Source organism: Halichoerus grypus, chromosome 1, assembly GCF_964656455.1.
Source record: "Halichoerus grypus chromosome 1, mHalGry1.hap1.1, whole genome shotgun sequence".
Classification (NCBI taxonomy): domain Eukaryota; kingdom Metazoa; phylum Chordata; class Mammalia; order Carnivora; family Phocidae; genus Halichoerus; species Halichoerus grypus.
The window spans coordinates 79,011,692-79,026,420 of record NC_135712.1 but is presented as its reverse complement, the minus strand read 5'-3'; positions in this window follow the sequence as shown (position 1 = coordinate 79,026,420).

Below are 14,729 nucleotides of genomic sequence, written 5' to 3'. Positions count from 1 at the left end.
CCTCACGTTGTCTCCGCCTGGCAGCTCAAGCAGGAGGCCCTTCTTGGCTTTTTACCCCATCTTCCATTTCCTGCCTCTAAGCCTGGTTCCAAGAGACTTGAGGCTTGCTGGTCTCATCCCAGTAGGTCCTGCACCAAGCTCTGGCTCTTCTGCAGCTGCTCTGTTCACCGGCCTTGTGGGAGAAGCCAGACCTCCCCAAGGCCCCGTGACAAAATGCAGACATGATACCAGCCCACTCTTTGAGGCGTCCCAGTGTCTTTCCCTATAAGAAGTCCATCAGAAAGCAAAATATCCTCTCAATACCTTGCACAAATGCTTTTGTTAAACTATTTTCCTTCAGCCTTTATTTTACAAGAACCTCCATTTGAACACCATTCTGTCTTTTGGACAACTTTAACTGGAGATATTGCCCAGTGCATTCACATCAGAGACAGTGCAGGAAGTGGTCAAGAATCGGATTCTACAGTTAGTCCAAAAGCTGCAATTTATTTAATTCCTCAAGACCCCAGTTTCCTCATCTGGAATACTAGGTTGATAATATGTTCACATCATAGAAGTGTTGTGAGACTTAAAACAGCTAAGTCCTTCAACTGGCATAATGCTTAGCACTTGGCAAACAGTCAACAATGGGTAGCTATCAGGGGCTATCAGGGGCTGGCTCAGTCCATGGAACCTGCGACTCTTGATCTCAGGGTCATGAGTTCGAGCCCCATATTGGGTGTAGAGATTGCTATAAAAAATAAAAGGTAGCTATTATTGCATTATTAGGAAATACACAATATATTATTTTTAGAGTCTAACTCTGGGGAAAAAACGTTTTGTCAGATAATGAGAGGTGTTGAACACAGCATATGTCCCTTTTTGTCTTTGCAGCCATATTCAGGATTCAAAGGTTGTAATCAGCTCATAGCAAGTGGCTGGTAATATCTACTCCTTCATGTCCAATCCCACAGGTTCTGAACCTTGGCTGCACCTTAGAATCACCTAGGGAGCTCTAGACAATATGAATCTGAATCTCCTGAGTATGACTACTTTTTGTAAGTTCTCCATTGTTTGTAATGCATCCAACAGTGAGAACAATTGATTTAGGCCCTCTCTGTTCTCTTTAATCTTAATTATCCAGGTTTACGTTGTTCCACTTTATTAACTCTTTTAAATCTTTTTGAAAACAAGAGGGTCATGAAACTCACAAGGGATAGATAGATGGTCAGACGGATGACTGTAAGTATTACATGCTCTAGCATTGTCACAATAAGAACGGAGAGCACAAGATGGGTATAAACGGCATTTCAAAGACTTATAAACAAATTACTACATTTGAAGAATGAAGGACAGGAATAAACCAAAAATGACGGAAAGTTTTCCAGTCTAGTGTGCCTAAGGGGATGGATTGACACAAGCAAGGAAACAGGGAGCTGGTCTGTGCTTTCCAGTGACTCACAAAGAAACAGACTGACCCAAAAGGCCCATCATTTCAGATATTTCAGTAGCTGGATGAACATGTGAAATCAATGTACAAGTGGAGTATAGACCCCTCCTCTGTCTCACCTCATTATTTCATTTACTCTGCTATCTGTGACCCCTGCCATATACACAGGGAAGCATCATCAGCTACTCCTGGACTAAGCTTGTGGAAACTGTAATCACAGGAAGTGATTAGAAAGAACAGGAAGAACAGAAAAGGAAGAAATTATTCTCTGAAAGTAATCTTAACTTTCATTTCTACTAGTGAGCCAGAAGCCCGAATCTAGCAAAAGACCTTTGTTACAGCAGCTTTCCTATCTTTTGTCTTCTTTATCTGGCATGTGGAGATGATATCATATTGAGTGGGTGGAAATCACACTATTTTATCATGGCTATTGATAATAATGAAATAGGGGCAGCTGGGTGGCTCAGTTGGTTAAACGTCTGACTCTTGGTTTTGGCTCAGGTCATGATGTCAGGGTCCTGGGATCGAGCCCCGCATCGGGCTCTGTGCTCAGCGGGGAGTCTGCTTGAGGATTCTCTCTCTCCCTCTGCCCTTCCCTCTGCTCTCTCTCTGTCTTTCTAAAATAAATAATTTTTTTTAAAAAAAAATAGATGAAATAAGGACACATCATGATGAGCACTGAGTAATATAGAGAATTGTTGAATCACTCCGTTGTACACCTGAAACTAATATAACACTTATGTTAACTATACTGGAGTTAAAATTTTAAAACTTAATAAAAAAATAAAATGAAAAGCCAAGATCCTGCCACTCCCACACTTACAGCTTTGCAGCAGTTCTAGTTCACTGAGAATAATACTAAAACCCCATATGGTCGTCTACAAGAATCCCCATAACAACCTCTTACTCATCTCTCCATCCTTGTCCCCAGCCACTCCCTTCTTTGTTTACAGTGCTCTAGTCACAAAGGTCTTCCAACAGTTCTCAAATACGACAATCTCTTTCAGACCGTACGTCCTTTATACTTCCTGTCCTTTCTCACTGAATGTGTGTCCCCTGGCTTTAAGCAAGGTAGCTTCCCCCCCATTCTTGAAGTCTTAATTATAATTTCAAAGAGATTTTTCTCTGACAATCCTATTCACCAGCCCCCACAGTTGCTTTGTTTTTAAACACAACACCCCACACTGTTTTTTCCTTCAGAGCATATATAGCTGTTATTAAAAAATTATTTCATATAACTGTTTGATTGATTGATTTCACTCATTTTTCAAAAATTTTGAATGCCTACCACATTGTTTTGTTCTAGGTTCTAAGGGGATAGCAATACATGTCCTTGTGAGTCTTATTTTCTAGTGGGAGAGGTGGGAAATACAGCAGCATCAGAGAATGTACGGTGGGGAGAAGGTTTGGGCGACTAGGATGGGATTTTCTGAAGAAAAGGTACTTAAGCTTAGGCTTGAATGACATAAAGAAAAGGTTTGGAAGCTATGAAGGAAAAGAGCCCAGAGATTCAGAGTTTGGGTTCTGGATGTGTAATATGCCCACAAACACCAAGTGGAACAATTAGTAAGTGTTGGGTATACACGTGATGCTTACTAGGAGATGTGGAGGAGAGGTAAGGAGTCGAGTACAGAAGCAGCGCGGCCCCTGAAACTGAGCATAACTTGCCCAAGATAAAGTTCTAGGACCAGGTAGGCTTTTCAGGGAGAGATATGGATAAGGGTTTTTGTTTGTTTGTTGCAGAGAGGTTAGAGAGCAACCGGCAAACACATTTTGTATTAATCAGTAACTTCCTTTGTGTTTTGACTTCAAGTCTCTGACTCTTATGGTTCTTACTAAATGGAACCCCACAGTTAATTGCCAAAACTGCCAAGGATAGAGATCAAGGAATTTTTATTCTAGTATTTATGGGCTTTGCTTTCCTTCCAAAATGAGTCGTATCTTCTTGCTTTCATTCTTACATTTATGAGACACTCCAACCTCTGATTGTGCTCAGCTTTATGCCAATCACATGGTTTTTCCTTCAGAAACTTGCCAGGCATTTAACATGGGCCACTTTGGAAGGCACACAGAAGGACAGTTTTTAAAATTATTATTACTCTAAACAGGTGACAATTATTAACTGATATTTGATAGCTAAGGTGGTGGAGAGATGGCGATGAATGATATTACCGTTAAAGTTGAATGTTGGGGGGGGGAATGGATGAAATAGTAGTTCTTGGGGAAAAAAAATGTAAGTGCCAGATTTTGGGGTAAGTACTATTTACCAGCTGGGTGATTTAGTACTGTGTCAACTTGCCTAAGCAGGGATTATGTTTCAAGAAGCCCCGTCTTATATGGTTCTAGGTTAAAGTTGCTCCAAAGAGAAATTTGTGTGTGATGAAGAAGGTGGAGTGAGGCAGAGCTGCTGCTCTTGGGCACCATGGGCTAAGATGCTTGAGTGAGGACACAGGGGGACTGAAGGGCTCCAGCCTGTCCCCCTCCTCCCCTGCTGTGCATGCAGCTCTCTTCCTGCCGCCGGACAGGTTGACCTACAGCCACACAAGGCCACAATAGCCTTCTGCAGATTTCTTCACTAACTCCCCGTCCCAGGCCCTCTGAGGCTGGACGTGCTGGTCCAGATTTCCCTAAGAGCTCTGATTTGTCCAACAGCACAATACCCGAGGAAGCCTGATTAGTACCTTTTCTCTGATCCTCTAACTTCTTTTCCTTGGATCTTACTTCTCTACCCCCTCTGATAACAGTGTAAAGTCTAATCCCTAAGATAGAACTTTTATATCATAATACTCATGGTGGTTCTGCTTCCCTGATCAAACCTTGACAGACAAACCAACCTTTTTTGTCCTATCGTTTTGCATTAGGGGAACACATTCCATTGCTTTTAAAAGCAGACCGAGGCCCAGAAATGCAACTGCTTTTGAGCATCTCCCAAGACAATGAGTAAAGGCTGTTCCTGCCCTAAGGAGATCAGTTTAGTGGGGGACACAGACATAGAAAAATATATATCAATCAGCATAAAAATTACAGTGGTAGGTAGAGGTGTGCTTAAGGGACAGTGAGAATCAGAGAGAAGAGTCGAGTCTAGGGCTGTAAGCGAGCTGTAGGGCAAGGACCTGTCTCATACAGCATCGTATTCCCAGGGCCAAGGCGCAGTGCCTTAACAGAAAATTAGTGCTCAGTGAACATTTCCTGAGTTGAACTAAACTGAACTGAATTTGTATATGGCAAAGCATTAAGCCCCGGGAATATGGCACTGAACACACAAACACAGCTCGTACCTTTAGCCTACAATCTAACGCAGTGATTCACAAATGTTCTCATGCATCTGAATCTCCTGGAAAGCTCATTAAAACCCAGATTGCTGGGGCCCTTTTCCAGAGTTTCTCATTCCATAGATCTGTGGTGGGGACCTGGAGCTGAGTTTCTAACAGGTTCCCGGGAGATATTGGCGCTGCTGGTCCAGGGACCATACTTTCAGAACTGCTGTTCTCAGCCTGGCTACACATTAGAATCACTTGGACAAGTTTTAAAAATATCTTCCTAAGAACATCATTCAGACCTAGTAAATCATGTTTTAAGAGCTCTGCAGGTGATTTTAACATGTAGGTCAGGGTTGAAACCACTGATGTGACAAATAGTAGTAGTTACCATTTATTACCTGTTTGGTGTGTGCTAACATCTGAAGGTCCCCTACACATTTTCACATCTATGAACCCATTTTACAGGCAAGAAAACTGAGGCTCAGAGAGGTGACATAAGCTGGCCGAGATCACAAATCAAGTGTCAGGAGGAGAGGCAGGATTGAACCCGGGTCTCTCTGACCACAGAGTCCACGCTCATAGCCACCAATGACTGTGCCACACAGAAACAGGGCACTTGACTTGAGTATTGAATGATAAGTAGAAGTTCTGGGGCAGACAAAGGGGGAAGAACATTTCAGGCAGAAGTACTAATGTCGAGGCCGGAAGTCAGAGGTATTCTGGGAAGGATTTCTAGCTCGGTAGAAGGGTGGGACAAAAGGGCAGCTGTGGCCCATCCTCCTCCAAGAGTCTAGAATTATGTGGTGAAGCAATCTAGGACCTGATGGACCAAGAGAAGAAGGAGAAAGATATGGGCAATAATTTGCTCAGAGTTGCCCTAAAATTATATTTAGCAGATGCCGCTTTCCTGCATTTGGTCTATCTTGAACATCTGCTACTGCTCAGTTTGGAAAACTTACCCACCCCAAAACGACTTTATGCTCCATATATGTGCAAGATAAATATGAATAAGTAAAAGCCAGAACACATGAGAGGAAAATGTAGGACTAAGATTGAGGCTATTTATTTTTAAATATTCATTTAAATGGTGAAATTCCCTATTAATGTTTCTCTCAGGTTTTTAGTATGTGTGTTCTTTTTTGTATAAAGAACCACTTTTTTAAATGATTTTTTATTTTATTTTATTTTATTTTTATAGAGAGGGAGAGAGAGCGAAAGGAGAGGGAGAGAGAGAATCTCACGCAGGCTCTGCGCCCAGCACGAAGCCTGACTTGGGGCTCGAGCTCACAACCCTGAGATCATGATCTGAGCTGAAATCAAGAGTCAGACGCTCAACTGACTAAGCCACCAGGTGCCCCCAGATTTATCTATTTATTTGAGGCAGGGGAGGTACAGAAGGAGAGGGAGAGAGAGAATCTCAAGCAGACTCCCTGCTGAGCACAGAGCCTGACACCTCGATCCCACAACCCTGAGATCATGACCTGAACCGAAATCAAGAGTCAGACACTCAACCAACTGAGACACCCTGTTCTTTCTTTTTATATATTTTATAGTACATAATACTTTAATGTTCTGTGTGGGAAATTTAGAAAATACAGAATAATGTAAAGCAGAAAATAAAAGCTATTGTAGTCTCACAAGCCAAATGAAACTACTGTGGAAATTCTGGTTATAACTTTCTAGAAATGTTTTCTCCAAATGTCTGTAGGTGTGTATATTCCAAAAAGGGAATCATGCTGTAAATTTTTTCCTCAACATAAATCATGACCATTTTTTATGTCCTTAGATTTGATTCCCATAAGTTCTTTCATAATTATAATAAATATATGAATGCCTTTTAATTTTTTTTTATTTTTAAGTAATCTCTATGCCCAACGTGGGGTTCAAACTCACAACCCGAAGAGTCACATGCTCCACCCACCTAGCCAGCCAGGCACCCCAAATATATGAATACCTTTTTTTGTTTGTTTGTTTTTTGTTTTTTTTAAGAAGGTTCCACACCCAGCATGGAGCCCAATGCAGGGCTTGAACGCAGGACCCTGAGATCTGAGCTGAAATCAAGGGTTGGAAGCTTAACCGACTGAGCCACCCAGGCCCCTCTGTGGATACTTTTAATTGTGATATGCTGCCAAAAAATTGCAGTGGGTAAGAAAATTCAGTAAGCATGGTATTTGTTGTTGCTTTTACTGTACTGCCCTGTGGCTAATAGTACAAAAGGTGGGCCCATAAAATAGGTGGAGACCCATCTGTTAGTAGCTGACTCAGAAGGAGGACCAACAGCCTTTACTTCTTGAATACGTGTTTCTACACTTGAGAGGTGATTCAGCTTAAATCTTATTCCAGTGAGTGAGGATTATTTGTGAGATTCCAACCTTGGTAGGAAGCAAGTTTCCCCTCACTAGTAAAATGAGAAGTGGAATGAACGAGGTCAAGAGGCCAAGCTCCTTTTCCAAGGTTATCTTTCCTCCTTTACAGGGAACTGCTGCCCCCCAGAGGATAAATGCATAGGTGAAGGTCTTTGTAGGAAACTCAAGGCTGCTGGGAGAAAATGCTCTCCTCCTCCTCCTCTTCTTTTTCTTCTTCTTCAAGATTTATTTATTTATTTGAGAGAGAGAGAGAGAGTGTGCATGAGTGGGGGAGGGGCAGAGGTAGAGAATCTTCAAGCTGACTCCCCGCTGAGCATAGAGCCCCAAGGTGGGGCTCCATCTCAGGACCCATGAGATCACCGCCCATTAGATCACCACCCATGAAATTACGACCTATGAGATCACAATGTGAGCCGAAACCAAGAGCCTGTTGTCCAACCAACTGAGCCACCCAGGCATCCCACTTTCTTTTTTTAATGAATACATTTCTGTCCTCTCTTTTCCTTGCTCTTATGGAGTTGCTGTACAATTTCCCTTTGCTTGAGAATTTACTAATTCCCTTTGTTATCTGGTGGTGGATTTTCTTCCCATATGAAAGTTCTTATGTACCCAGGAAAATGTGGGATTCACAAAGGGACGCCAGCCTTTCTGAAGCCTTTGGCAGGGAAAGCTGTCTGTTCCTGGAGGCCTGATGTGGATCTGCCACAAACACCAGAGAACAAGAGCCTCCCTTGGCAGAAGCTTTTGAATTATATAGGATAACTTAGCCATGGAGGAAATTAAAAGATAAAGTCCAGTAAAATATCTCAAGTTTAATGAGTTGGTTTCAAAAGACCACTAAGAGGGTGCCTGGGTGGCTCAGTCGGTTAAGCGACTGCCTTCAGCTCAGGTCATGATCCCAGGGTCCTGGGATCGAGCCCCACATCGGGCTCCCTGCTCAGCAGGAAGCCTGCTTCTCCCTCTCCAGCTCCCTCTGCTTGTGTTCCCTCTTGCTGTCTCTGTCAAATAGATAAATAAAATCTTAAAAAAAGAAGAAGAAGAAGAAGGAGAAGAAGAAGAAGAAGATAGCAACTTAAAAGGGATTTTTTTTCCCCTGGGGACTTCCAAGAGGAAAAGTTTAGGTTTATATGAGAATTAATACTATATCTGATTAAAATAAAGTTAAGATATATAAATTATGATATTAAGATAACTCAAGTATTAATAAAAGTTTAAACAGTACAGCTAGTGTTTTCTCTTATAAACATTCTCAAAAACATTTTTAGATGAGAAAAAGGAAATTTTAGCTTTCATTGAATGACCTGGTGTCCCTTTCAATTATAAAATAAAAAATAGAGATTGGCAAATTGACATTTCACCAACAATTTGTAGTTATAAAAAGGGAATGAAAAGACAAATGCCGGAGAGCCCTTTCATTTGTAAAATGTTTAATTATAAAGACACAGCTTCCTATTGAAAAGACTCTAAGAAATCCTTTTAGGGGCACCTGTCACACAGTAGTTTAAGCATCAGACTCTTGGTTTCGGCTCAGACTGTGGTCTCGGGGTCCTGAGATTGAGCCCCTGTTGGGCTCTGTTCTCAGGCACTCAGTGGGGAGTCTGCTTAAGATTCTCTCTTCCTCCCCCTCTAAAATAAATAGATCTTTAAGAAAAAGAAACCCTTTAACCACAATTTATAGGGTTTTCATGCTACTTTTAAAATATACAAATAAAAAGTAAATATAAGTCAAGTTTACGTGATACTGCTCAAATACTTTGATAAATCATTTTATATATTCTGGCTGTGAAAGATAGCTATATATTTTGTCCTGGTTTTGCCATTTGAGAAATGAAAATTCAAACACATAATATGTAATTTCATGTGAGAAGTTTAGCATTTTACAAAATGCTAAATTAAAAGCAAGTTTCAAGATTCTAAACACTTGGTTTATAAAGTATTATTGCTTTACACTAATATTTTAATGTATATAAACATAAATATGGGCATGCAACTGGATTTAGTTTTTACTTGAATAACAGGTGTCATTGGAAACCAGTCTCATAAACCTCAGACAACATTGCAACTTAGGAGAACCTGCAGAGTTCGTCCATTTACCCTGATGTGTAAACTTAGAAGAGGTGAGATCTCTGTGATAAAAGTTGAAACCCGGTATTATATTGAACTTTAATGCCAACTTAATATTTTTTAATCCATAATTGTCTTTGGAAACTTGAACTAATAGATGATTGAGATACTTAGTTAATAATCAACATTTACCTAGGGACTTTTAAAACTGTTAAATTTCAGAGTGCCAAGAACTGTGAATAATCTAACATTTTACTCTAGTTTCAAGCTAACAAGTTAGCCGCCCCCCCCCCCCCAGTTTCATGATCCTGGCAGAAGATACAAGACACCTGAGTCCAAGACAACATTACACATAGCAATCCCAGCATTTCACAGGGTGACACAAAGGGGGTCAGCTCAGACCTGCACTGCGCACACAGTGGACTGCATAGCAGGAGAGGAACCCCAAGTTTTAAGAAAACAAATATTTTATAATGAGCAGTAAGCCTGCCTGACCTTTGGGCTGGAAGGAGACATTATCTTTTTTATAATGGACAGTAAATAAAATTGCCCTTTACTCAGGAAGGAGACACAATCTCTACTGCGAGGGCTGTTCATTGTACAAACATCCTTGAAAGATAGTCCAGAACAAAGTTAGCCATTGCGTCTGCTCTTAAGATGTGCAGAATTATGAGAAACCCATGGAAGCTTGTCTCCCAATACAAAGAGAAATAAAAAATAAAATGTATAGTTCCTACACAACGCCAAAGCATGTTCTCATATATGTATTCTTATTTATGCATGAATACTTTTTTCCTTCAGAATACTCAATTGAGACAGAATAAATATAAACATCAAATTATGATAGACTTGATAAAGCTGTTTTAAAACCTAGAGTTTTAAAGCTTTAAGTATTGTCATTTAAATTTATATGACTATATAAGTATATATGGATGCATGTGTACATATCAGAGCTATATCAAGCTTAATGAAATTTTTTAAATTATATATAAAAGAGGAGAGATGGCTTGCAGTTTGGGAAAAGAAAATTAGTCTCTGGATATGTCCTCTGTTGTCAACGTAAAGCAGGTAAAAGTTCTGTGCCTAAATTATGTTCCGACATGGTGGGAAAAATTGTCACAGCTCTGGATGTATACTCGCACTTTTCACAAGTGTGCCAATATTTATCCTGATCCCTGTGATGTTTTTGAGTACTTCATGATTCTACACAAGTATAAAAACAGCAGAGGTTCTTCACTGCTAAAGGAATTTTTTTTCCCACTGTTAACCTCTGTCTGGCTGTTATAAAATATCCATTTAAAATTTTTGGTCACCTTTTCTATTATTTTTATCAACTGTGCAGTCTCTTCAGGCTACTTTTTCCTATATTATCCATTTCTACAATTTGACACCAAATTCAGAAGCTTTGGGCACTTATAGGACATCCCACTCACTGGCCAAGGATCTTGGAAAAACTGGATTCAAATGGCCAGAAATACTCTTCTAGCAAAGAAGCAAGTAGGAGTCGTTACCTCTGGGGAGAGCAGCTGGAGGGGAAAGGGGTATGAGAAAGACTTCTTTTTAACCACTTACCCTTTTCCTTTACATTTTGTACAGTGTGTATTATTGCTTATCCAAAAGTGCATATAATAAAATAACCCTCTTCTAAATTACAATTTCACATACCTGACCCTTGAACTGCGCTTCTTTTGGATATATCTGCACATGTGCAAATGATGATGGTACAAAGCTGTTTATGGCAATGTTGTGTGTAATAGCAAAAGATGGGAAATGTCTAAATGTCCATTGAAGGGGATCGGTGAAATGAACTGTGTAACCGTACTGTAGAATGCAATGCAGACCTAAGGATGGATCGAGATTATGTACTCATATGGAAATGATATCTCCAAATATATTAAGCAAAAAAAAAAAAGGGAGAGAGAGAGAGATTCAGAAAAGTAAAGTATCTCTCATTTTCTGTAAATTAGACATGATTTCTTTGCTTATGCGTTAAAATATATATCTAAAGGATACAGAAGAAATTAATATCATTGGTTGAATCTGAAGAGAATAATTAGGTGACAGTGAGACAAGAGTGAGAAGGTGACTCTTCACTATATATACTCTTGTACCTTTTAAACTTTAAATCTTTTTTAAAAAGATTTTATTTATTTATTTAGAGACAGTGCACATGTGAGCAGGGGGAGGGGCAGAGGGAGAGAGAGAATTTCAAGTAGATTCCACGCTCAGCGTGGAACCCCACACAGGGCTCGATCTCATGACCCCGAGACCATGACCTGAGCAAAAATCAAGAGTCAGACGCTTAAGCAACTGAACCACCCAGGCACCCCTAAACTTTAAATCTTATAGATATGTTACCTATTTACAAAATAAAAATAAAAATTTTTAGAAGAGGAGGATAATCGTGAGATGTTACCGATTTCAAAAAACTTCAGCAGTATGCGTTTTCTACACCTCCCCCAAAGTTCAGTTGGCGTCCGAATGAAGTCCATTCATACTCTCAGAAAGTAGCCTAAGATTGTGTAAAGTAGAAAGAACGTGGCAACTGAACTATTCTGTAGAGACAAGTGAGGAAACCCAGGTAGTTTTTCATAGATACAAACTTTTTTTAATGTGTAAGTATCCATACATCAGAGTTCTCTTCTTCCAATGAGCTTTTCCAAACTTTTAAAATTGTGACCTGATTTTAGACTGACAGAAGAGTTACAAAAATAAAATGGTTCTTGTATACCACCTATCACTCAGCTTCCCCTAAGGTTAACATCTTATCTAATCACAGTACAATTATCGAAACTAAGAAGTTAACATTGTAAAGTATAATACAATAGTAGACATAATATACTCTAATACATAATATAATACTATTAACTACACTATCATATTAGTCTGATTTCCTGTGGGCTTTTAAATGATGTTTCAAAATCTACTTGATTCAAAAAGCAAGCCATTAGTAGGAACATGAACATATTGTTTCTTTCTGTTCACAGCAAAAGTTTGGTTTTTTTGTTTTTGTTTTTGTTTTTGTCTTCAGGTCTTAACTTTTTGTCACATATATTTTTGCAAATGTTCAAAATAGCTAGATTGTATCCTGAAGATTTTTAAATTTTCATATGTATGAAAAGGCACATTTGTATTTGTAATGGAAAAAGCAGGATGCTAGAGAATTGAGGATTTGTCTTAACGGGCTGCCTAAATTATGGCCTGAGGGAGCTGTTTATCTGTTTCATCACTTGACCACAATGTTTTACTAGTCAAATATTTTGTTAATTTTCCAGTTAATTGAAAAAATTTCAATTCCATTCCTGAGTCTACCATCAAAAGCAGTAGTTCTCGAAGTGTGGTCCTCAGACCAGCAAGTCAGCATTACCTGGGAACGTGTTAGAAAGGCAAATATCCAGCAATCCGTGTTTGAGCAAGCCGTGGGTGATGCTGAAGGTGAAACTTTAAGAATCTGGTTAAAAGAATTATTTTGATGACTAAAGGGAGAGAAGGGAGAGGAGGGAGGGAAAGAAGGAACTAATAGAGAAAATCCCAGTGGGACATTCAGCCTGACGGTTAACAGAAAGGTCTTGCCTCAAACGTGTTTCTCAGGAATTCGATTGTATGTACTTTGTTTCTTTCTCTCTCTCTCCCTCTTTTTAAGTCAAACTCTATTCTATTTTTTTAAGTAATCTCCATCCCCAGTGGAGGCTCGAGCTCATGACCCCGAGATCAAGAGTCCCATGCTCTACAGACTGAGCCAGCCAGGTGCCCTTGTACTTTGTCTTTCGTAAGTACTGACTCACCTTCCTGTGCACCAAGGTTGGACCTTAGCCACCTTTTGACCTGAGCGAACTGATTCCAAAGACTACAAAGTAATTAATGTAGAACTTCTATCTTGATAACCTCTTCTGCCAGAAACCGCTTTGATCATTTTCTGGACCCAAAATGAATACTGGCAATCCTTATGTGGCACGGTTCTGATATCCACAGATTTCGGTAGTTAAATGAAGACCAGTCCCCCAACAATGCAGTGCAAATTTCAGTTACCACAGTATATTACCTGTGAGTAATTACATAGTGCAAATTTCACGGTCCTGGAAACACTAGGGAAATAACAGATGTGCATCCTGATTAGTGGCCAATCACATCTCTTCTTACAAAGTGTGTTGATGAGTCGTCAGTGTGCGTCTGTTATTCAGTTCACACAGTCTGCCAGGCATGTAGATGCTATAGAGGATGTTTTTAGCCAACTAACTTGAACAATGGAAACCTGACTAAGGTAGAAGGGCCCACAGTGACCCCCAGCCCCCTGGCAGAATACAAACAGGCTGGCTAGGTGACCCACCGCAAAATAGCCATAAACCTTAGCTGACCAATGGGTTACTTACACCCAGACCAAAAAAGGAAAATTCCACACATTCCGACACCTCCTCGCCTTCCCCACTTAACTACATCACCCCCACCCCACCCTCACCTCTTCACAGACAGTCTCTCCTTTGCTCCCCAACCCCCCTCCGTTGCAGTGTATTCAAGAAATTTCTATCTCCTTTGTTCTGCCTTGGGTGAATCCTTTCACTGCCCCGCTGCTGACTTCCACCCGATCGGGTCGCCCCATCTTTGGTGGTCCCCATCCGATCTGGACACACCACAGTAGACACTGTGTCTCCCAGTAATAAACCCACAGGACATTTTACAAAAATGCGTGATGGAAAGAGAACTGTCCAAAAAGGTGACAGTGCAGCAACAAAAGGAGAAGTGATACCGCTAGAAGATAAATTGGATGTGTTTAGAAGTTTTTTGACAGGGAATGTCGATAAAGCTGCCAGACTCTAGACTCCAGGTACGCAGCCAAAGTAATTTGTGACAGCTACTTCACTGACATAAACCCAGACCTCAGTGGGACACAAAGGATGGAGATGTCCCAGTGGAAGTGACACCTGCAAGCCCTTCACTTCGGAGCACCTTCAGAGGTGTTTCAGAACACCGAATGCACGAGGGATCGAATTTGTAAGCAGACGGAAGTTGTCGAATTATATAGTCCCCTGAGACCTGGGACCTGTACAGATGCCCGACGTGACTCCCGGGGAATTAGGGGCTGAACAACTGAATAGTGAGTTGGAACTACAGTAGTTCAGAGAGAGACTATTGCCATGTCTTGTATAAGCTACTTTTAGCCTCTACGGTTTGATTTCTCGCTGGCTGTCATTCTTAGCAAGTTACCAGTCTGATAATAATATCTAAATGATTGTCCCTTTTTTTCTGAAAGATATAAATACCTGTGAATTTTCTTTATTAAGCTAGAAAAGGATTTTGGGCTCTTCTCCCGTTTTGATGGTGGTTAAAAGAAAGAAGGAGGGGAGGGGCACGAAGGGGAGACAAAGAACAAACACTAGAGAAAGGAAGAGGAGCTCTTGTCTCCTCCCACCTGGCCCCTTCTGAATTGCTCTCCTTCCCCCCCCACCCCCCCACCCCCCCCCCGTCTCATTCTTTTCTTAGGGATTCAAGTCTTGTAGATCTTAGTCATTTCAAATGTTCTTATTTCAGGTTCTCATTTAAATAGCCTTTCTGTCATCTGGCATTCATGGCCACTGAATCCCACCGCTTGGTGTAAGGACTGACTCTCATGCG